Source organism: Pogoniulus pusillus, chromosome 23, assembly GCF_015220805.1.
Source record: "Pogoniulus pusillus isolate bPogPus1 chromosome 23, bPogPus1.pri, whole genome shotgun sequence".
Classification (NCBI taxonomy): domain Eukaryota; kingdom Metazoa; phylum Chordata; class Aves; order Piciformes; family Lybiidae; genus Pogoniulus; species Pogoniulus pusillus.
The window spans coordinates 2,379,551-2,401,910 of NC_087286.1; the positions used below are offsets into that span (position 1 = coordinate 2,379,551).

General features: G+C 53.1%; 1 protein-coding gene across 2 annotated transcripts in view; it reads right to left on the reverse strand.

Moving 5' to 3' along the window:
* LOC135185557 (villin-1-like) overlaps positions 1-22,360 on the reverse strand; it is a 91,700-nt gene that overhangs the window by 54,809 nt on the left and 14,531 nt on the right. Inside the window, exon 1 of one of the 2 annotated variants that reach the window (XM_064162353.1) lies at positions 12,226-12,366. The exons of the other annotated variant lie outside the window; for it this stretch is intronic. The gene's annotated coding sequence lies outside the window, so the exon portion shown is untranslated. Of the gene's footprint in view, positions 1-12,225; positions 12,367-22,360 lie in introns of those variants that run through there. 2 annotated transcript variants of the gene reach the window in all.

Consider the following 22,360-nt stretch of genomic DNA (forward strand, 5'->3'; position numbering starts at 1 on the left):
CTGTGGCTCCAGCCTTTCCAGCATGAAAGGCCTAATTATTGGGAATACTTGGACTGGCATTAGATGAGGTAAACCAGAGCTGTTGAATTGCTTGCATTGTCTCCATTCTAGTTGGGCATCTGGGCCCAAGTAGGTGCCGTTTTCTGTTTGCAGAGGGGACAGCAGTTAACTCTTGTTCTGCCCAGAGGGATCATAGATTGGGTTAGGGTGGAAGGGAGATCAAAGCTCAGCCAGTTCCAACCCCTTGCCATAGGCAGGGACACCTCCCACTAGAGCAGGTTGCTTAAAGCATCATCCAACCTGGCCTTGAATACCTCCAGGGAGGTTGTGGAGCACAGAAGCACCCAATGTGATCTTCGATCACATTGGGTGCTTCTGTGCTCCACAACCTCCCTGGGCAACCTGTGCCAGTGTCTCACCACCCTCACTGCAAAGAACTTCTTCCTAATATCCAGTTTCAATCTCCCCTCTGCCACTTCAAACCCAAACCTCCTTGTCCTGTCATTCCAAGACCTTGTCAAGAGTCCCTCCCCAGCCCTCCTGTAGCCCCCTTCAGATCCTGCAAGGCCACTCCAAGGTCTTCTCAAAGCCTTCTCCTCTCCAGGCTGCAGAGCCCCAACTCTCTCAGCCTGTGCTCAGAGCAGAGCTGCTGCAGCCCTCTCAGCATCTTGGTGGCCTCCTTTGGACTGGCTCCAACACTTCCATATCCTGCTTGTGTTGGGGGCTCCAGAACTGCCCCCAGTACAAATGAAGTTTGACACTCAGTTGCATGTTCTGTGGCTCCCCTGCTACTGCTGCAGGCTGTGCTTTGAGAGGTGACTGTCTCTAGCAAATGGCTGTCCAGAAGTACAGTACTCAAACAGTATTAGCTGTCCTTTATGTTCTTGTTGCAAGAGGAAAGGAAGTGGCTTTGCTGTCAGGTGGAAATGGTGTGTCCAGCAGTGGGGCTTGTCTGCTCTCTCATGTCACACAGAATCAAGTAATTGATTTGGTTGCAAGAGGTCTTTAAGGTCAAGTCTAACCATTAACCCAATGCTGTTAGGTCAACACTAAACCATGTCCCTCAGCAACTCATCTACACATCATTCAAACACCTCCACAGGTGGTGACTCCACTGCTTCCCTGGGTGGCCTGCTCCAGGGCTTGACAACACTTTCAGCAAAGCAAATTATTCCTAATATCCAACTGAAACCTCCTTTAATGCAACTTGAGGCTATTTCCTCTTGTCCTCCTGCTCTAAGACATAATATATTATAGCCTCCTCCAAGTTTTGGCAGGAAGGCAGGGTTTGGACAGCTGAGAGCACCTGTAATACACATATCCATAGGTGGTGACAGATCCTGTCCCCTTAAGCAATCATAGGAAGGGTTACCACCAGAGAAGCTGAGCTCCATTGCTTACATTGGAAGTGTCAGGACATGGTCATGAGGTAGGGAATGGATATGTGCTTTGGGGGCAGTGTGGCCAGGAGAGACCATGGCATCCTGGGCTGGCTCAGGAGCAGTGTGGGCAGCAGGACAAGGAGGTTCTTCTGCCCCTGTGCTCAGCACTGCTCAGGCCACACCTTGAGTACTGTGTCCAGTTCTGGGCTTCTGAATTCAAGAGAGATGTTGAGGTGCTGGAAGGTGTTGAGAGAAGGGCAGCAAGGCTGGGGAGGGGCCTGGAGCAGAGCCCTGTGAGGAGAGGCTGAGGGAGCTGGGGGGTGTGCAGCCTGCAGCAGAGGAGGCTCAGGGCAGAGCTCATTGCTGTCTACAACTACCCGAAGCCAGGTGGGGTTGGGCTCTGCTGCCAGGCACCCAGCAACAGAACAAGGGGACACAGCTTCAAGCTGTGCCAGGGCAGGTCTAGGCTGGATGTGAGGAGGAAGTTGTTGTCAGAGAGAGTGATTGGCATTGGAATGGGCTGTCCAGGGAGGTGGTGGAGTCTCTGTGGCTGGAGGTGTTGAAGCCAAGCCTGGCTGGGGCACTTAGTGCCATGGTCTGGTTGGTTGGGCAGGGCTGGGTGCTAGGTTGGGCTGGATGAGCTTGGAGCTCTCTTCCATTTCAGTGGATTCCATGATTCTACAAGTCCATTACCTCCCTGCTCTGAGTGCTGTAAGGTCCATGCCCAGGAGCTTGGTGTGGCCTGTGTGCCAAGGAGAGGGCTCTGCTCAGACACGCCTGGCTGACCGCAGAGAGCACTCCAGCCTGCTTGGCAAGAGCTGTTGCCTGGCAGCTAAAATTACGTAAAGAAGGCCTTGAAATGAGATGCTATTTCTGATCACAGTGGGCAATTAAATAGTGGAACAGCTTATTAGAGAAGCTGGCAGGCTTGCCTGCACTTCATGCCTTTGAAATGGCCCAGGTGAGCTCTCTGGCCTTGGCTCCTCAGGGTCCTCGACCATAAGCCCCTGCTGAGTTGCTGCACTTAACAGCAAGATGCACTTTCCTATGCACTTGGCATTAGGGCTTTACCCAGCCACCTGCACAGGTCAGAAAATACCGCCTGTCTGTGCTACCAAATCATCTGGCTAGAGCAGGAAAGCAGTTGAAGGGGTTTTTTAGCCTTGAATTAAGTGGAGATGGATCAGAATGGAGCATTGGACAGGATGAACTAAGATTGTGAAGAAGCTTTTTGCTGAGCTTTGAGTCAATAGTTCTGGAGCAAAGAAGGACTTCACTATGTTCATAAGGGTGCAAATGGTCCTTTCCAGCCCCTACCATTGTGTGATTCCCTTTCACCACAAATGGCTGCCAGGGATAATCAGAGGATGCCTTGCCCAAGCAGCTACCTGCTACCACAGCAGCCTCCTGCCGTCACAGCAGCCTCCTGCCATCACAAAGGCTGGTCTTTTCTGTTCTTTGTTCATAGGGCCAGGATGCAGAGGACTGAGATGCTCAAGTCTGTTAGGTGTTAATGAGAGAAGACTTAAGGACCTTGGATGAAGAGCAGATTCACTGAGACGATTTCATGTTCACAATGGCCTCAGAAAGGAAGCATTCTATAGCCTGTGAGAGGAGAATACACATCCCCCAGTTCAATACAGTCAAAGGATGCCCAAAGCTGGATTCATCTAGCCAAGAGGTTTCTCAGGTGCTGCAGGAGCAATAACCAGTTTGCTCTGACAAAAGCTTTTCCTCCTCCCCAAGACCCAGTTGCTGTATCTCTTGAGCCCAGTTCATTTACTCCATCTCCAACCACTGTCCCAGGCATTATCAAGCAGCAGACCTTCAGCTTAGTGCATCTCCCTGCAACCTGTGCCTTCATCCTCTGCCCATCTCTAGCATGTCTGACTCAGTAGCTTACCCACAGCCCTCCTGAAGGAACCCACTGATGCTGTGAGGTGTTTGAGCCCCTCGTGAGCCACGTGCAGATGGGCTTCACATTCATTCCCTAAACCTACCATTGCTCCTTTCTTAGAAGGAAGGAATCCAAGCAAACACTGGGTTACTGGGAAACAGCCATCTTCCCAGTTGCACTATCTCCTCCATCTCTTCACCTTCCTCAGAGGAGGGCAGGTAGCCCATGATCTATCTGGGCTCTCTTCTGACTGGCCCCTGCAGCTGCCTCATTTTCACCTGCCATAAATTCTAGCTGGCCACTTTGCTCCATCCAGAAAATCTTGCTCATCTCTCCACATCTCTCTTTATGACCTCCTTTATCCTCTCGATTTATCTTGCTGCTGGTAGCCTTCCAGCAGCCTGATCTTCAAGCAGATGGTCTTGGGAAACTGATTTGTAGGAGCAGATTTTTCCCAGACTGCTGCTATTTCTGAATCCTCCCTCTGAAATGTTAACAAGCCACTGTTTTTCCTGGGAACAGGAGAGAAGCATTGTCCCAGCAAACTTCTCAGCAGTGCAAGAACAATGCAGTGACAATTAAATCAGAAAGCCTTAACACCAGCCCCAACTCCCAAGTCATGCAGGCTGAGTTTCCACATTCATCACGCTGCATGCAGAGCCCAGTTGCTCAGCAGCGATTGGCACTGGAAGAGGGACAGCAAACTGGCTGAACGTGGAGCCTGGCAGCCCTTGCCTCGGTGTCCTACAGAGAAGGTCAGAGCACCCATGCAGCTCCTGACTGGCTGCTTTCTCAGGCAGTCCTTCTTCTCTGGGATGCCTTTGAAAGCAGCAGGCTCTCCCAGGCAGGGAGCATCCCCACGGCGGGAGGGCAGCCCTGTCAAAGCTCTCAGAAGCAGCAGCAAAGTAGAAGTTACTGCAGAAGCTGCACTAACTTCCCCCTGAGATCAGTCCCAGTGCCCCATAACAAACTCCTTTGGCACAACCCCTGGAGGGGTTCAAGCAAAGCCTGGATGAGGCACTTAGTGCCATGGTCTGGTTGATTGGCCAGGGCTGGGTGCTAGGTTGGACTGGATGATGTTGGAGGTCTCTTCTAACCTGGTTCTGTGATTCTCTCTGGAATCTGCAAGTAAAAAGCTAAGTGGCACCAGGGAGGGGCAGTTAAAAGCTTTCTGCACACAGGCACCTTGCAGCAGCACTGCCCCTGGCATGGTGCCTGGTGCACTACTTTCCAATAAACCAACTGCATTTGGGCACACCCCTGCTTCAGAGGGCTCCATTACACCACCAGCTCCTCTCTGCCAGGGTACTGAGGTAGTAACAGCACGGAGCCATCCCAGGGGAAAGGCAAGCAGGAGGCTTGCCAGCTCATTGCCAACAAATCTCTCCATTCTTTCAGCCCTTTCAGTGCTGGTGAAAGGGAGAGAAGGCTGGCCCAGGACCAGTGCTGCAGCCAAAGGCAAGGGCATCGTGCCACAGCCAGGGCAGGAGATGCACACAGAAGGGAAACAAAGCTGAAGCCATTTTAACTCCTCTTCCTGGTTTCCAGAGAAGTGATTCAGATTAGAAACATTCTCATCAACTAAGTTCTAACTGCTCATTGCCTCCAAGAGGAGAGTTATGATCCTCTCCCACATCAGCATTTTAACGGAGCATGATTTAACCTAATGGCTGTGGGCAACTAAAACCAGAACTGAGACAGCAGGGAGGAGAGCACATTTGAATGTTTGGGCACCTGTGCAAGAGCTTCCCGAGCCCTGGGGACTGTCTGTGCTTCAAAGATGTGGGTCTGACAACTGGGAGTTGGAGAGAGACCCTCAAAAGAAGGCTTGATCCCAGCTGAAACTGAGGAATGGCCACTGCTTCCAATGAAGGGCTAGAAGGCCCTGAAGGAAGGCTAGGAGAGGGAGCCAGAGGCTGGCATTCTTCCATCTCCACTTGGATGGTTTGGATTTAGGTGCTTTTCCTGAGTGGCACCCTGCATCCTAACACTGGGACTGAGGCAGACCTGGTGACTCTCAGTCAGGAGAGACTTACTGTCCCATGGGGTGGAGACCCTAGCTTAGAATCATAGAACCAGTCAGGGTTGGAAGGGACCACAAGGATCAGCCAGCTCCAACCCCCCTGCCATGCCCAGGGACACCCTACCCTAGAGCAGGCTGCACACAGCCTCAACCAGCCTGGCCTCAAACACCTCCAGCCATGGGGCCTCAACCACCTCCCTGGGCAACCCATTCCAGCCTCTCACCACTCTCCTGCTCAACAACTTCCTCTTCATGTCCAGTCTGACTTGCCACACTGCAGGCCACCTCTCTCAGAGCATAGGAGCTCAGTCCTACCCACCATGCCCTCAGACCCTTCTTGCCAGATCTGTCAGCTTGACCCAAGCCAACTAACATAAACAAACTGAAGTTAAGACCAGACAGCAGTGCCCACTTGGCCCATGTCTCTCAAAAACAAGTCCAAAACTTAGGATTTTAGCTACTGGACATAAAAGCTTATATTCAGTGTAAGAATGCTCATGCATAGATGTGCACACACACATGTGTATGAGAGAAAGAACAGGGTGCACAGGTTAACCAGTGCAGCTGAATAAACCCTTAGCATCACAGAATGGCTTAGGTTGGAAGGGACCTAAAGGACCATCCAGTTCCAACCTCCTGCCATAGGCAGGGACACCTCCCACTAGAGCAGGTCACTCAAGGCTTCATCCAACCTGGCCTTGAACACCTCCAGGGAGGTTGTGGAGCACAGAAGCACCCAATGTGATCTTTGATCACATTGGGTGCTTCTGTGCTCCACAGCCTCCCTGGGCAACCTGTGCCAGTGTCTCACCACCCTCAACCTGTGCCAGTGCCTCACCACCCTCAACCTGTGCCAGTGCCTCACCACCCTCACTGTCAAGAACCCTTTCCTAACAGCTAGTTTCAGTCTCCCCACTGCAAGTTTAAACTCATTCCTCCTCATCCTGCCATTACAAGGCCTTGTCAATAAAATCATAGAATCAAACAGGTTGGAAGAGAGCTCCAAGCTCAGCCAGTCCAACCTAGCACCCAGCCCTGCCCAACCAACCAGACCATGGCACTAAGTGCCCCAGCCAGGCTTGGCTTCAACACCTCCAGCCACAGAGACTCCACCACCTCCCTGGGCAGCCCATTCCAATGCCAATCACTCTCTCTGACAACAACTTCCTCCTAACATCCAGCCTAGACCTGCCCTGGCACAGCTTCAGGCTGTGTCCCCTTGTTCTGTTGCTGCTTGCCTGGCAGCAGAGCCCAACCCCACCTGGCTACAGCCTCCCTGCAGGTGGTTGTAGATAGCAATGAGCTCTGCCCTGAGCCTCCTCTTCTGCAGGCTGCACACCTCCAGCTCCCTCAGCCTCTCCTTATAGTCCCTCCCCAGCCTTCCTGTAGCCCCCTTCAAATACTGGAAGGTTATTACAAGGTCTCCTCAAAGCCTTCTCTTCTCCAGACTGAAAAGTCCCACATTTCATAGCCTGTCCTCACAGCAGAGCTGCTGCAGCCCTCTGAACATCTTCGTGGCCCTCCTTTGGACTCACTCTAACAGCTCCACATCCTTCTTGTGTTGGGAGCTCCCTTTCTATCAGGTGATGGAGCAGGGATCTGGCTCCACTCAGACCAGCTGGAGAGCAGGTGGCCAGAACACTGACATCCCAGTGGAAAGTGGCAAGGTTAATAGCAGCTGTCAAAAAGGAAGAGGCCATTCCACTTTTGCTGCAGTCCAGCCTGCAAACATCACATCAAACACAGGAAGAGAAACCCATGACTTCAGGAAAAAAAAACCTAACAGGCTTCCATTTGAGATTGCAAATGAAATGACTGAAGTGTGGTGCTCCATGGCTGCATCTCCACCACTGGCCTGGGGAGACGAGGGGAAGCTTTGCTTCCTCAGCTGCAAGGGAAAGCTCACCCTGCAGGTATGCTGGGTGACACAGCTCTCCTCACAGACATCCAACCTGTGGCCAAACAAGCAGCACCAACCAACACAACCCCACGTTTTAAGGATGGTGTGCTGAGGCAAGGTGCAAGTTATCTTACATGAACTCAAGGGTCTGAAACAGAGCCAGACCTCTTTATTGATGACCTGGATGAGGGGATTGAGTCCAGCATCAGTAAGTTTGCAGATGACACCAAGCTAGGAGCAGGTGTGGAGCTGTTGGAAGGTAGGAGAGCCCTGCAGAGGGACCTGGCCAGGCTGCATGGGTGGGCAGAGGCCAATGGGATGAGATTTAACAAGGCCAAGTGCAGGGTTCTACACTTTGGCCACAACAACCCCAAGCAGCACTACAGGCTGGGGACTGAGTGGCTGGAGAGCAGCCAGGAGGAAAGGGACCTGGGGGTACTGATAGATAGTAGGCTGAAGATGAGGCAGCAGTGTGCCCAGGTGGCCAAGAGAGCCAATGGCATCCTGGCCTGCATCAGGAACAGTGTGGCCAGTAGGTCAAGGGAGGTTATTCTGCCCCTGGACTCAGCACTGGTCAGGCCACACCTTGAGTTCTGTGTCCAGTTCTGGGCCCCTCAATTGAAGAAAGATGTTGAGGTGCTGGAACATGTCCAGAGAAGGGCAACAAAGCTGGTGAGGGGCCTGGAGCACAAATCCTATGAGGAGAGGTTAAGGGAGCTGGGCCTGTTTAGCCTGGAGAAGAGGAGGCTCAGAGGTGATCTTATTGCTGTCTACAACTACCTGAAGGGGCATTGTAGCCATGTGGGGGGTGGCCTCTTCTGCCAGGCACCCAGCAATAGAACAAGGGGACACAGTCTCAAGCTGTGCTGGAGAAAGTATAGGCTGGATATTAGGAAGAAGTTCTTCACAGAGAGAGTGATTGGCATTGGAATGGGCTGCCCAGGGAGGTGGTGGAGGCACCGTCCCTGGAGGTGTTCAAGAAAAGCCTGGCTGAGGCACTTAGTGCCATGGTCTGGTTGATTGGATAGGGCTGGGTGCTAGGTTGGACTGGATGATCTTGGAGGTCTCTTCCAACCTGGCTGATTCTATGATTCTATTCCATGATTCAAACAGTGGAAGGAAAAATTATTTCTTGGCCTTTTCTTATTTCTTTTCTACCTTCCTGGGATGTTCCTTCAAGGGAACAGCAGTGATGGCTGCCTTTTTGGTACCAGCCACCTATCCTAGCATTATTCTCTAGGCTTGCATGAAACCTGAGGGATGTTCACCAGTACATATATTGTGTGTTCACCAGTTTTATCCAGGCCCTGCAACCCAGGGTCCTCGTGTGACTTTGTGGGTGCTACTTAATTTCCACCTGCGCCTTCTGATTTTAGGTATTTGCTCCTTGAGGAGCACCCTTGAGACATCCCAGGGTTGTGTCTTCATGAGAGGGATTTTAGTGGCTGTTCCCTCTTGTGGTAGGGAGAGGATGCAAGGAGACAACAGGGCAAATGGCAATGGGATGGGTCACTGGGAGCAAGAGGCAGAGGATCAGGGGGTAAAAAGGAAGCACAACTTGGCTGCCTCTCATGGTTTTGTCTTCATGAGAGGGATTTGGACTTGATGATCTATGAGGTCTCTTCCAACCTTGGTGATACTGTGATACTGTGATTTTGGTGGCTGTTCCCTCTTGTGGTAGGGAAAGGATGCAAAGAGACAACAGAGCAAATGGCAATGGGATGGGTCACTGAGAGCAAGAGGCACAGGATCAGGGGGCAGTAAGGTAGCACAGCTTGGCTCTGTGGTATCAAGTGCTGCACGATGGCTGGAACTGATGCATCACGATTTGGTGAGGCTAAACCTTGTGCTGTGCAGCTGCAAGGCTCCTGCAGGCCTCAGCACAGCTGTCTGCCAACACAGAACAGCAAAGAGCAGAGCCTCAGCCCACGAGGCCATGTGGCTGGCACTTGCTTGGCATGAAATGTGCAACTCAGCCCACACAGGGCCACGCAAGTGTGAGAAGAGCATGCAGTGCCCTCCTGGCAGAAATGAAGGCCAGCTCTGACAGAGCAGCACATCAGCTGCAGAAAGGCAGATGAGTAAAACATCCCTGCAAATGCTGAAAACAGCTTTAGAAAGAGTCACTCATCCAGGACTGCCTTTTGCACTCAGGGCTGCCAGTGGGAGTTTTGTCTGGGCACAGGGAAAGGAATCAGGCTTCTAAAAGCCTGGGATGGATGGGATTTGCTCAGACCCAGAGAGCTATTTCATAGACAGCAGCTGAGTACAGTCATCTGCCCAAAAAGAAGATCTTGGTGGTGCCTATTACCCAAAAAAGAATCTGATTTCCACCCCTACCTGTTTTCTTACCCCGTGCAGCTGGTTTTGTGTAAGAGCAGTGTTAAATAAAGGGCCAGACAGGGACCTATTCTTTCATCCCAGGCCATGGCACCAGGACATTTTTAGGTAGGAGAGTTTGGCTGCTCTGAATAGCTCATTCCACAGGAACTGCCCGGGATGGAGCTCAGCCGTGCAATTTAGCATCCCCTATGTGGGTATAAGGTAATAACGAGTTTCACTGTTACTTACCCAGCACTGCCTCAGATAAGCATGAATAGGTTCAGATAAAGATGGATAACAAACAGTAGGATTTCTGTTTCAAGCAGAGGTCCTTGGAAATGAAGGCAAATGAAGCAAGCACACATCACCCAGTGCTGGAAATTAACATTACATCTCTCAGGACCTCTCCCGTTGAAGGATGCCGAAGACTTAGTGACAACATTCACCCCTTTCTGCATTCCTTTTTCACCCAGAATGGGTGGAAATGCAGAGGGAATGTAAAATCATGCAGAAGAAAACATGATTAGGCCCAATTTGCAGGGTTGTGCCATGTGAAAAAGGAAGGCAGGAGTGTTAATGAGTTGTAGGAGAGCGTATCCCCTCGTGACTGTGTGATCTGTTCTTCTGAGAGGCTAACAGGAGCTGAAGGATAGATGTGAATAAACAAAGTGTTGGAGAGCAGGAATAGTTAGGGTGTGGTGTGTCTGTGCTGCAGTCCTTCCTTGTACAGCTGGGCATTCCATACATAGAAAGGGCAACCTGAGCAGTTGTGTTAGCCCTGAGCAAGTTTCAGAAGGCTACCAAAGGGCCCACTCCCTGTGATGACAAAGGACCTCAAAGAGGGGTAGTGGTACACATCTCCCTCAGGGTTGGCTACAATGCAGCTGGGCCAGGTAGCACAGAGGCTTCTACTGTGTCCTGAATCATAGAATCAAGCAGGTTGGAAGAGACCTCCAAGCTCATCCAGTCCAACCTAGCCCCCAGCCCTATCCAGTCAACCAGACCATGGCACCGAGTGCCTCATCCAGGCTTTTCTTGAACACCTCCAGGGACGGTGCCTCCACCACCTCCCTGGGCAGCCCATTCCAATGGGAAATTGAGCTTCCCTTCACTGCATGGACACAAAGCCCTGGAATGCCCTAAGTGGGCTACCACGTGTTTAGCTGTGTTAATATGGAGGGAAGGATTCTGGTCCAGCAGGACGTGCCTGGCACAGATCAGAACCCAAACTTCACGGAGTAGATGCCTGCACCAGTTTCCTCCTCAGCAGAGATGAACGAGCACGGCGTGGGTGGCGCTGGAGGAGCAGGTTGCCAGCCCGAAGTCCATGGTACATCCCCTCCATGTCACATGCCCCACACCTCCCCGGGGGGAATGCAGCTCAGAAAAAACAATCTCCATGCTTAGAGTCTGCAGAAACTTGCAAGGCTTCATCAAACAACAATCAGGGGACACCATGAGCATCTTCATCATCTCTGCCCGTTCAAAAGCAGGGATTTATCCTCTCAACCTAACCAGGGGGTTCAAGATCCACGGGAAGACAGCACACCAGGTTGACATTGGCTGCAGCCATGACATGAAACCTTTGGTCCCCGCTGGGAGACCTTGGCAACTGTTGCCACAAAGTCCTGTCTTGGCAAGAACGCCATGAGACCTACGTATTTGCTGGTAGGAAGGGAGCTGGAGGAGGAAAGGGGCAGCCTGTTGGTGCAGGGAGGAGTAGGGGAGGCTCACCTGGCTCTGCCAGGAGGAAGGTGAGGGAAGGCAGGCAGGGCTCTCCTGATCTGCACCGTGCCAGCTAGTGCCCGTCCTTACGTACGCTTCCAGCCAGCATCTCGGGCTGCGTGGGAGGGAAGAGTAAAACCCTGTCGAAAAGGAAGCCCGGAGACTGCCTGATGTCTGTTTTACAGGCTCTAATCTGCCCCTTGAGCGCTGGGCTGTGACAAGCACCTGGATGATTCACCCTCCGAGTGCTGCTCCGCTGGGGCCAGTTTGCTTCAGCTGGCGTAAGGTCTGTTTACACCTGTGCAAGGGCAGCCTCGAGTAACTGTGAACCTCCCACGGATTCTAATTCATATCTGCTCTCCCTTGTGTTAAATATTTATGTTTCTGATGGGCACGCCTAAGGAAAACACTGGCGAGCCAGCCCGCGGCTCCACTCCACTGCAACTCCACCTCGCTGCAATCTGCATCTCAAACGGACGGGTGGAGAAAACACTCTCTGCTTCCCAGAGCAACACAGCCCAGCAGTTCGGCCATCGGCAGCTCTATCGATTACACAAGACCTATCGATGAGAGCTTCGGAGGACTTCTGTCACTGCCTGGACCCACAGCCGCGCCGCAAGGGCAGGCGAGCTCTGAGCAGATGCCCACGGCGGCGCAGCAGACACCAAACCAGGCCAAAGCAAAACAGTGGCGTGAAATCAAAGCCGGCCTGTGCAGAGAGCTAAAGGCAAAACATGTGTCCTCGGAGCTGCCCCCCAGCCTGGCTGCTGCTGAGCCCAGGCAGTGCCTGCCCCATCCCCAAGCGGTTGCGCCCATCAGGATGGGCTCGGTGCTGCCAGTGAAGGCATCCTGCCTCACTGAGGGGAAACAAAGTCAATCTACTAATTTGTTGTTGGTGTTTCTCACTACCCCCATCCCACGACAACAGCTCTGGCCCGCAGAAATAAAGCCAGGAGGGGAGAGAGAAGCTGCTTACCCCGCTGCAGGGTCCTGGCAGGTCTCCGTTCTGTGCCAAACGCGGTGCCTTCTCGCCTCTCGGGTGAGCTAGCTCGAAGGCACTTTTTGTTTGCTGTTCTGCTACCTTGTCAGCTCGGGAGCAGCCCTGCTGGGTAATTCAATCCTCTAGTTAACCGCAGGGACACTCCTACTCGGAGATCACACCCATTCCCGGGCCCACGGAGGCACCGGCAGCGAGCCGGGGTGAGTTTCAACCCACTGCTCGCATCCAGCCCCCGGCAGCCCTGCATGCCCCCAGCCATCGCTCTTCAATGCTGCTTTGTTGGAAACCTGTCTCGGCCAGTTCTGTAAAGGCTAGGGGAGGATTTTTGCCTCCCTTCTCCTCTTTCTGTTGGACAAAGCGAGGTGTGGTGCCGCTCAGTGCCACAGTAACGCTCAGGCTCAAGAGGTCCAGCTCCAGTCCCTCACTCACTGCCCCGAATTTTGGCACAGCTGGTCCAAGGTTTTCAGGGCAGAGAGCCTGCTCCTGGTTTTCCTGCAGGGCCAGGCTGGATCTCCCTGTGCTGGCAGCCCAGGGCAAGGGAGAGCCGGGGTGAGGACTGCCTGAGGGGGACGTAACAGAGTGTTGGAGCATGCAACCCGGCTGCTGTCTCAGGAGAAGAAGTAATCATAAACCAGAATCTGGTTTATCATTGCTACTGGCTGCAGCTGCCTCCCACAGCAGGAAGTCGTGGCCGTGGGTCCTCGTTGCACTCTCGCAGCTCATCATTAAGGATGGGTGAAGGGTGGCTGGAGCATGCCCTGGTGCTGCAGGTTGTGAAGGGTGGCTGGAGCATGCCCTGGTGCTGCAGGTTGTGAAGGGTGGCTGGAGCATGCCCTGGTGCTGCAGGTTGTGAAGGGTGGCTGGAGCATGCCCTGGTACTGCAGGCTGTGAAGGGTGGCTGGAGCATGGCCTGGTGCTGCAGGTTGTGAAGGGTGGCTGGAGCACGCCCTGGTGCTGCAGGCTGTGAAGGGCTTGAAGACAAACTCTCCTCTGATTCCCAGGTGCTCCTGCCTGGCATCAGCGCGGTGCTGCTCACTGCTGGCAAAGGCAAAATCACTCCCTGGAGAAAGGTAGAGGCACCACTTCTCAAGCTGTGCCAGGGCAGGTCTGGGCTGGATGTCATAGAATCATAGAATCATAGAATCAACCAGGTTGGAAGAGACCTCCAAGATCATCCAGTCCAACCTAGCACCCAGCCTTAACCAATCAACTAGACCAGGAGGAAATTGTTGGCAGAGACAGTGATTGGCATCGGAATGGGCTGCCCAGGGAGGTGGTGGAGTGGCCGTGCCTGGAGGTGTTGAAGCAAAGCCTGGATGAGGCACTTAGTGCCATGGTCTGGTTGATTGGCCAGGGCTGGGTGCTAGGTTGGACTGGATGAGCTTGGAGGTCTCCTCCAAACTACTTGATTCCATGATTCTATGATTTTTCTCTTGTTGTGAGCTGGTGGCATTGCCTTTGAGGGACCCAGGAGTGCATCCAGCTAAGCTTTGAGTATTAGCAAGGCTGGAGACTGCACAACCTTTGTGGACTGGAAAGCATCCAAGTCCACAAGATAAAACTTCTCTTACCACTTCCTTAATTTTTTAGATTACCCCCACACAAACTTAAAATAGATATGGATCAGCTTGTCAGCTAACCCACGTCAGAAGAGATTGAAACCAGCAGTTTCCACAGGTCTTTTTCCACTGACCACTTTTAGACCTAAAAGACCTGCAGTGGGAAGAGCACTCAAAATACCTGCAACACAAGCTGCAGAGCTGTGTACCACTAACCACGGGTAGTTGTAAACAGGGTGCAAGTTGAACCTACTCTTTCAGTCTGTACCTGAGAGGGACACTTCAGAGATCTCAGTTTTATGGCTGAAGATGCAAGCCAGACTATTTACCCCCTAAGGTCAGCAGGCTACAGCTTGTAAAACCTGTAACAGCTTTCACCTTCGATTAGTTTCACCATGCTGAGTGTCACAGGGAAGAGAGGAGCCAGGTTTTGTGTCTTCTTCCAGTCCACAGAAGAGAGCCACCTGCAGCAGAGCCTGCTTTTTATCCTTGGAGTCAATCCCAAGCCTACTGCAGGCCCAGTGGTGAGGGTTGTGCACCAGCAGGTCTGGTGGGAAGTGCTAGAAGATGGGGTGAGGACACCTGGGGAATCTCAAAGAATCAGCACCAAACTTTATGGTGCTCCTCTTTCCCTTTTGCCCCATAAAGTTATTAACCCCAGAAGCAAGGGGTTAATCAATAGGTGCTGCATGTTTGGGTCATTTTCAGTGCTGATGTGAACCAACTCATTTCCATGGCTCTGGCTGCTTGCATTTGAGCTCTGGGATGAAATGTGTTGTTCCTATACCACAGCTTTGGTAATGCCCAGCAGGCTCATGGACAGGTGATGTTTGAGCTGCTGTGCCCCATTCCTTTCCACCACCACAATGAAAAAGTAATAGAATCATAGAATGGAATCATAGAATGGTTTAGGTTGGAAGAGACCTCAAGGATCATCCAGTTCCAACCCCTTGCCATAGGCAGGGACAGCTCCCACTAGAACAGGTCGCTCAAGACCTCATCCAACCTGGCCTTGAACACCTCCAGGGAGGTTGTGGAGCACAGAAGCACCCAATGTGATCTTTGATCACATTGGGTGCTTCTGTGCTCCACAACCTCCCTGAGCAACCTGTGCCAGTGTCTGACTACCCATGTGTGCCAGGGTCTCACCACCCTCACTGCAAACAACTTCTTCCTAACATCCAGTTTCAATCTCCCCTCTGCCACTTCAATCCCATTTCTCCTCCTCCTGGCATCACCAGACCTTGTCAATAGTCCTTCCCCAGCCTTTCTGCAGATCCCCTTCAGATCCTGCAAGGCCACTCCAAGGTCTCCTGGAAGCCTTCTCTTCTCCAGGCTGCACAGCCCCAACTCTCTCAGCCTGTGCTCAGAGCAGAGCTGCTGCAGCCCTCTCAGCATCTTGGTGGCCTCCTCTGGACTGGCTCCAACACTTCCATGTCCTTCTTGTGTTGGGGGCTCCAGAACTGCTCACAGATCACCAGGTGGGGTCTGTCAAGAGCAGAATAATAAATAATTCTGCATTTAAGGAGCCCAAATCCATGGAAATATATGCAAACAGCTTGGAACAGCCAGTGCCAAGGGGGGAGGAGGGAAAAGTCTACCATAAAAAATGGTCTCATTTAGCTCTGAGCTGTAGGCACTTTTGCTTCCTGCTAGTTCTGGTCATGCCATGGGGTTACAGAGCAGAAAGCATTATTTCCAAGCAGTTTAACTCAGTGTTGGTAGAAAACAGAATAGCCTGGCTTTCATAACTGAAATGTGATCTGAGATGTTCCTGTCCAGCTCTTTTCACCATCTGCATGACCTGATGAGCTCACATTCTTGTCCTAAGCTTTGACTTGGTATTCCCAGAGCTTGTTGATGCTTTTTTGTGCATACAGATGGCAGATGAGGCTGTTTTCAGTGTCCCAGTGGAAGCCTGAGACACTGAAGACATTGTCACTGGCTGATGGTGGGGGCAAATCAGAAGCTGCTGGGAGGAAGAATCTGCTGAAGCACAGAATCAAGGTTTGGCAGTGCAATGGCCCACATTTGCTTCAGCCTTGACCATCCCACGTGCCTGTGGACAAGGTTGACATTGTGCACAGGGAAAGAGGCTCTGCCAAGGATGTGTTTGCAAAATGACACGTTGCAAAGGTATTTCCACCCTGCTTTCGGGTATGGAGCTCTGGGAGGAAGAGGGAAGGGCCAAACCCTGCAGATGAGATAACTCAGCAGGGGCCTCACACTTTGGAAAAGCAAGGGAAGGAGGGGGTGGGGGAAAACCCTCCCAAGCTGCTCAGGACAGCAGTGCAAAGCCCCATCACTGCTTATGTGAGGTTAAATGTCCTGACTTGCAGCACCCAGAGCTTTGAATGAAGTTCTGCACACGTTTCAGGGGAGCTTTCCTTGACCCACAACCAAAGCACCTGGCATTTTACTACACATCCCTTATGTAGCCTCACCCAGACACTTCTCTGCCCTACAAAATCATCAGGGCCAAAGACAAATCTACACAGTGCCTCTCGTAGGTCTGCCTATGGATGTGATAGAGGAGGATTGGGCTACGTTGCCTGCTGTATCTTGCTTGTTGGGAAGAAGATGAGAAAGCAATACCTGTGCATGGATGTTGACCATAATGCATGCACAAACCTCTCCTCCCAGGGCTTATAACTTGCTGAAACAGAAGACCCCTCCAAGAAGCACATCTCAGCCAGCCATGGCTTCTAACCCCTGAGCAAGGCAGGGGTGACTGGCACCCATGAGAGACTGAGCACCAGCCTCAGGATTTGGCCCAGCTGCCTGCAAGGGAATTTTGAGGCAGAAAAGTGAAGACAGCTTTGCTCTTTGGCCTGTTGGAGGCCAGGGCTCTGAGCAGACACAGTTCCACAGGGCAGCGTTCTGCAAGCCCCAGCTGAGCTGCCTCTGCCAGGGGACAGCATGCTGGCTAATGGGTAACAGCAGCAAGTGGAAGCTCCTTGGGACAGGGGACAGTGCCAGGCTGTGCCACACTGGCAGAGACAATTGTCTTGAGCTGTAGGGAGTTGTTGCATCCTTATCTGGTTAGATTGTGACAGTCAATGGCTCTCAGCACAAGGAGAAGCCTTGATCCTGCAAATGAGCCCTTTCAAGAGCTCTTGGTGCACGGAGCTGTGTGAACGGTGGATTCCGTGGAGGCAGGGTGAGCCAACTCCTCTTCTGACTCAGAAGAAAGGAGTGACCTTGGCAAGCCAAAGGCACAAGGGTAAATGCTGATTTCAGGCAGGAAAAGGTTTGGCAAGGGCTCCTGAGTTGCAGTTGGCCTTCCCAGAGCCAACAGCTTGCAGCAGGTTAAGACAGGAGCAGTCTCTCTGGCACAGGGCTTACAGCACTGAGGCAGAAGAAACCTGTACCTGTTGCACCAATTTATTGCTTGGCAATCTTAGTGCAAGACCCATTTGAAGCCAGCTCTGCTGGGGATAATTGGCTCATGCTTCCTCAGGCTTACGGGAAGAAGTCCCTCCCTGCCAAAGAAGAGGAGAGAGGGCCAGAGCTGCTGGTGTCTGTGCAGCACCACAGCAAGGGCTGCAAGGGCTGCTGGGCAGTCTCCAGCCTTCCTAAACGCCTGGAACTCTCCCTGGAAGGTGGGAGGCACACTAAGTCTCTGCTAGCAAGGGGAAATAACTCAGTGGGTATAACTGCCCTGACCACAATGGTTTGGCAGAACAGCACTGCTGGAAATGACCATACTGGGCCAGACCTCCCTGGGTCTGCCCACATGAGCTCTGGTTGCTACCAAAGGCTTTGCAGAGTGAAACCTGTGCTGTCTTTTCTTATCCAAAATCATCGCTGGGAGGGGGGGAAATCCTCGAGGAGAGTGTTTTTCCCAAACTCCCCCTGGTGAGCAGCTCCTGCCTTGGAGCAGAATTGCTGCTGTCAGCTCGGAGGAGGCTAACCTGAGCTCGCCTGGGCAGAGCTGAGACGGGAGGTGGCAGATCTCCTGTGTGCACTGCGGGTGTGGGCTCCTCTGCACCTCTCTCGGTTTGTTCTCACCCACTGCCACCAAGAATTAGCAGGTGCACTGAGAAAACAGGGTAGTTGAGGTGAGACTGTGACGTGGCAGGGGCAAACAGTAGCCCTGGCTGCCTTCCAGCCAGAGGAGGAATGTGACACAGGGGCCCCAGCTCAGAGCCGGATGTGTTCAGAACATTGTTTGACGTGGGGAGACTGCCAGAGGGACTCAGGTCCTGCAGATCCAGCACCCCAGGGTCACCATCAAACCTTGACTCTAATCATAGAATCAAGGAATCAGTCAGGGTTGGAAGGGACCACAAGGAGCAGACAGTTCCAAACCCCTGCCATGGCCAGGGACACCCTACCCTAGAGCAGGCTGCACACAGCCTCAGCCAGCCTGGCCTCAAACACCTCCAGCCATGGGGCCTCAACCACCTCCCTGGGCAACCCAGTCCAGCCTCTCACCACTCTCCTGCTCAACAACTTCCTCCTCACCTCCAGCCTCACTCTCCCCACCTCCAGCCTTGCTCCATTCCCCCCACTCCTGGCACTCCCTCAGAGCCTCAAAAGTCCCTCCCCAGCTTTTTTGTAGCCCCCTTCAGATGCTGGAAGGCCACAAGAAGGTCACCTGGGAGCCTCCTCTGCTCCAGCCTGCACAGCCCCAACTCTTTCAGGCTGTGCTCACAGCAGAGCTGCTGCAGCCTCTCAGCATCCTCGTGGCCCATCACACCCATGTGCCCCCAGCTTGGAGACCAGGCTGTGGTGTGGGACAGTGCCAAAGGCCTTGCTCAGGTCCAGGTCACTGCCATCAGTTGCTCTCCCCTCATCTATTCATGCTGTGACCTGCTCATAGAAGGCCACCAGGTTTGCCAGGCAGGATTTGCCCTTGGTGCAGCCATGCTGATGGTACCCAATCACCTCTCCACTGCTCTCCTGTCTCAGTAGTGCCTCCAGGAGGATCTGCTCCATGATGTTAGCGGGCACAGAGCTGAGACTGCCTGGCCTCTGATCTGGTCTCTGGTGCCAGATTCAGGCACCTGGTGTTCTTTGGGTTCTATTGGCTGACTCTCTGCTAGGATGGATGAGGTTTCCCCCAGAAAAGCTTGCTTTTGCTGCTGCTGCAGGCAACCAGCCTGCTTTTCCTGAGTGCCAGCAAGCTTTAGCACATACTTGGTGACAATGAAGGCTCAGCAGGAACTGGCTCTTTAGGTAAAGAGACAAAGAGTCTAATGGGGTTGGCTCGGAGGCAAGGTGGTGGATTTCACAGGGTCTAATCGTGGGGGAGTAACATGCAGGAAAACAAAACTCCTGTGTGGCTGTTCCTGAGTGTCCTTCTCATAAGCCACACCAGCTGAGCTGAGAGTCCAGGCTGTCAGCTCCTGATGCCTGTTATTAAGTTACAGTCTTCTAGAGGTCTTAAGTCCTGATTCAGGCATTGACAAAGCAAGTGCAGATGATTTACAGACTTAATCCCAGGGTGAGGCATTGTGGCAGACCTGCACTGAGGTGTTTACCTGTCTCATGTCTGCTGTAAGATGGCAGCAGGGATTGTCACCTGCTGTTACAGGGCTGACAGCAGAGTGAGAGCACAGGATATGGATGGATAAAGTTTCCCGACCAGAATCACAGCAGGAACTGGGTGGTACAGACAAGAACAAACCCAGATCAACCAACGCCAGCCTGGCAATTTGGTAGTGAAGACCAACCTCTTTCTGACTATCCTGTCCTCAGCCATGACAAGTGGTTCCCTCAGGGGTCAGTGCTGGCACCAGAGCTGTGTGACATCTTTGGCAGTGACATGGACAGAGGAATCAGTGCACCCTCAGCAAGGCTGCAGATGGCACCAAGCTGTGTGGCACAGTCGACTTGCTAGAGGGCAGGGATCCATCCAGAGGCACCTGCACAGGCTGCAGAGATGTGCCCAGGCCAACCTCATGACATTCAACAAGGCCAAGTGTAAGGTCCTGCACCTGGCTCACAGCAATCCCAAGCACAACTCCAGGCTGGGTGGGGAATGGCTGAGAGCAGCCCTGAGGAACAGCACCTGGGGGTCTGGGCTGGTGAAAAGCTCAACAGGAGCCTGCAGGGTGAGTGCAGCCCAGACACAACCCTGTGCTGGGCTGCAGCAAGAGCAGTGTGGGCAGCAGGGCAAGGGAGGGGATTCTGCCCCTTGGCTCTGCTCTCCTCACACCCCACCTGCAGTCCTGGGGGCAGTTCTGCAGCCCCCAGCACAAGCAGGACATGGAAGTGTTGGAGCCAGTGCAGAGGAGGCCACCAAGATGCTGAGAGGGCTGCAGCAGCTCTGCTGTGAGCACAGGCTGAGAGAGTTGGGGCTGTGCAGCCTGGAGAAGAGAAGGCTTCCAGGAGACCTTGGAGTGGCCTTGCAGGATCTGAAGGGGGCTGCAGGAGGGCTGGGGAGGGACTATTGACAAGGTGTGGTGATGAGAGGAGGAGGAGGAGGAATGGGATTGAAGTGGCAGAGGGGAGATTGAAACTGGCTGTTTTTTACAGTGAGGGTGGTGAGAGACTGGCACAGGTTGAGGGTGGTGAGACACTGGCACAGGTTGCCCAGGGAGGTGTTCAAGCCCAGGTCAGATGAGTCCTTGAGCAGCCTGTTCTAGTGGGAGTTGTCCCTGCCTATGGCAAGGGGTTGGAATTGGCTAAGCTTTGAGCTCCCTTCCAACCTAACCCATTCTATGACTCTCTGGTCCAGGGAAGGAGTCTCCTGTAGGTAGAGCAGCAGGTGTGCCTTGAGGTGGAAGACATTGATGAGGGGAAGCCAAAAAGCCAAGAGGAGCAGCTAAAAGCACCACCCCTGCAAGCAGGGCTGTTCTGCACATTGTTTTGCAGATACTTTTGGAGTTCCACTAAACCTCAGGGGCTCTCTCTCAGCTCTAATGGAAACCTTATGGAACCCAGCAGCTTCCAGCAGGCTTTGGTCAGGGTCATCAAGCAGAGCCTTTGTGATTTCCAGTGTCAGCTGAATCCAGCAGGAAGGAAATGCTTAGTAGCAAAGGCTGCAGAGGCAGGGCAGGCTCAGCTGCAGTGGCATTGGTTAATGGATGCATGAGCCTGGCAAAGGTTACCCCATGGCAGCTCATTCATGCCACCCCCTGAGGTCCAGGCTCCTTGGGACTCTGCTTTTGTGGGAATCAGACCACAAAGCAGTGAGAGGAAGGCATTTAGTGTCTTGTTCTCATGCAGCAGCTGAAGCAAAGAGAGGTTGTGCATGCCTTCTGGATTCCATGGGTGTCTCTGCAAGAGCCAGCAATCCAGCTCAGGGCCCCAGCAGCTCACTCCCAGCCTGCAGGAGATAGGACCTGAGTTTATCTCCTGTGGCTGACAGGGCTGGTTCTTAAGTGGTCCTTAAAGCCCAACTGCTCCCAGTTGCCTTGGTGTGGGTTAGGACCCCTGGGTGTTGACAGCTGTAGTTGCAGGACCTTCTGGCTTTGCTGGAGCAGGCTGCTGGAGCTCTCAGCCTCCCCATTTATCACAGTATCACAGTGTCACCAAGGTTGGAAGAGACCTCACAGATCATCAAGTCCAACCCTTTAGCACAGAGCTCAAGGCCAGACCATGGCACCAAGTGCCACGTCCAGTCCTGCCTTGAACAGCTCCAGGGACGGCGACTCCACCACCTCCCCGGGCAGCCCATTCCAGTGTCCAATGACTCTCTCAGGGAAGAACTTTCTCCTCACCTCCAGCCTAAATCTCCCCTGGCACAGCCTGAGGCTGTGTCCTCTTGTTCTGGTGCTGGCCACCTGAGAGAAGAGAGCAACCTCCTCCTGGCCACAACCTCCCCTCAGGTAGTTGTAGACAGCAATGAGGTCTCCCCTGAGCCTCCTCTTCTCCAGGCTAACCAATCCCAGCTCCCTCAGCCTCTCCTCGTAGGGCTGTGCTCAAGGCCTCTCCCCAGCCTCGTTGCCCTCCTCTGGACACGCTCAAGCATCTCAATGTCCCTCCTAAACTGGGGGGCCCAGAACTGAACACAGCACTCAAGGTGTGGTCTAACCAGTGCAGAGTACAGGGGCAGAATGACCTCCCTGCTCCTGCTGGCCACACCATTCCTGATGCAGGCCAGGATGCCACTGGCTCTCTTGGCCACCTGGGCACACTGCTGGCTCATGTTCAGGTGGGTATCAATCAGCACCCCCAGATCCCTCTCTGTCTGGCTGCTCTCAGCCACTCCGACCCCAGCCTGTATCTCTGCATGGGGTTGTTGTGGCCAAAGTGCAGCACCCTGCACTTGGAGCTATTGAAGCCATCCCCTTGGACTCTGCCCATCTGTGCAGGCAGTCAAGGTCCTGCTGCAGAGCCCTTCTGCCCTCCAACCCAGCCACATCTGCCCCCAGCTTGGTGTCATCTGCACACTTGCTGATGACTGACTCCATGCCCTCATCCAGACCATCTATGAAGATGTTAAAGAGGATGGGGCCCAGCACTGATCCCTGAGGGACACCACTAGTGACAGCCACCAGCTGGATGTGACACCATTCACCACCACTCTCTGGGCTCAGCCCTCCAGGCAGTTCCTAAGCCACATCTGTTTAGCATTCAGACAGAGCAGCACTATTCACAGC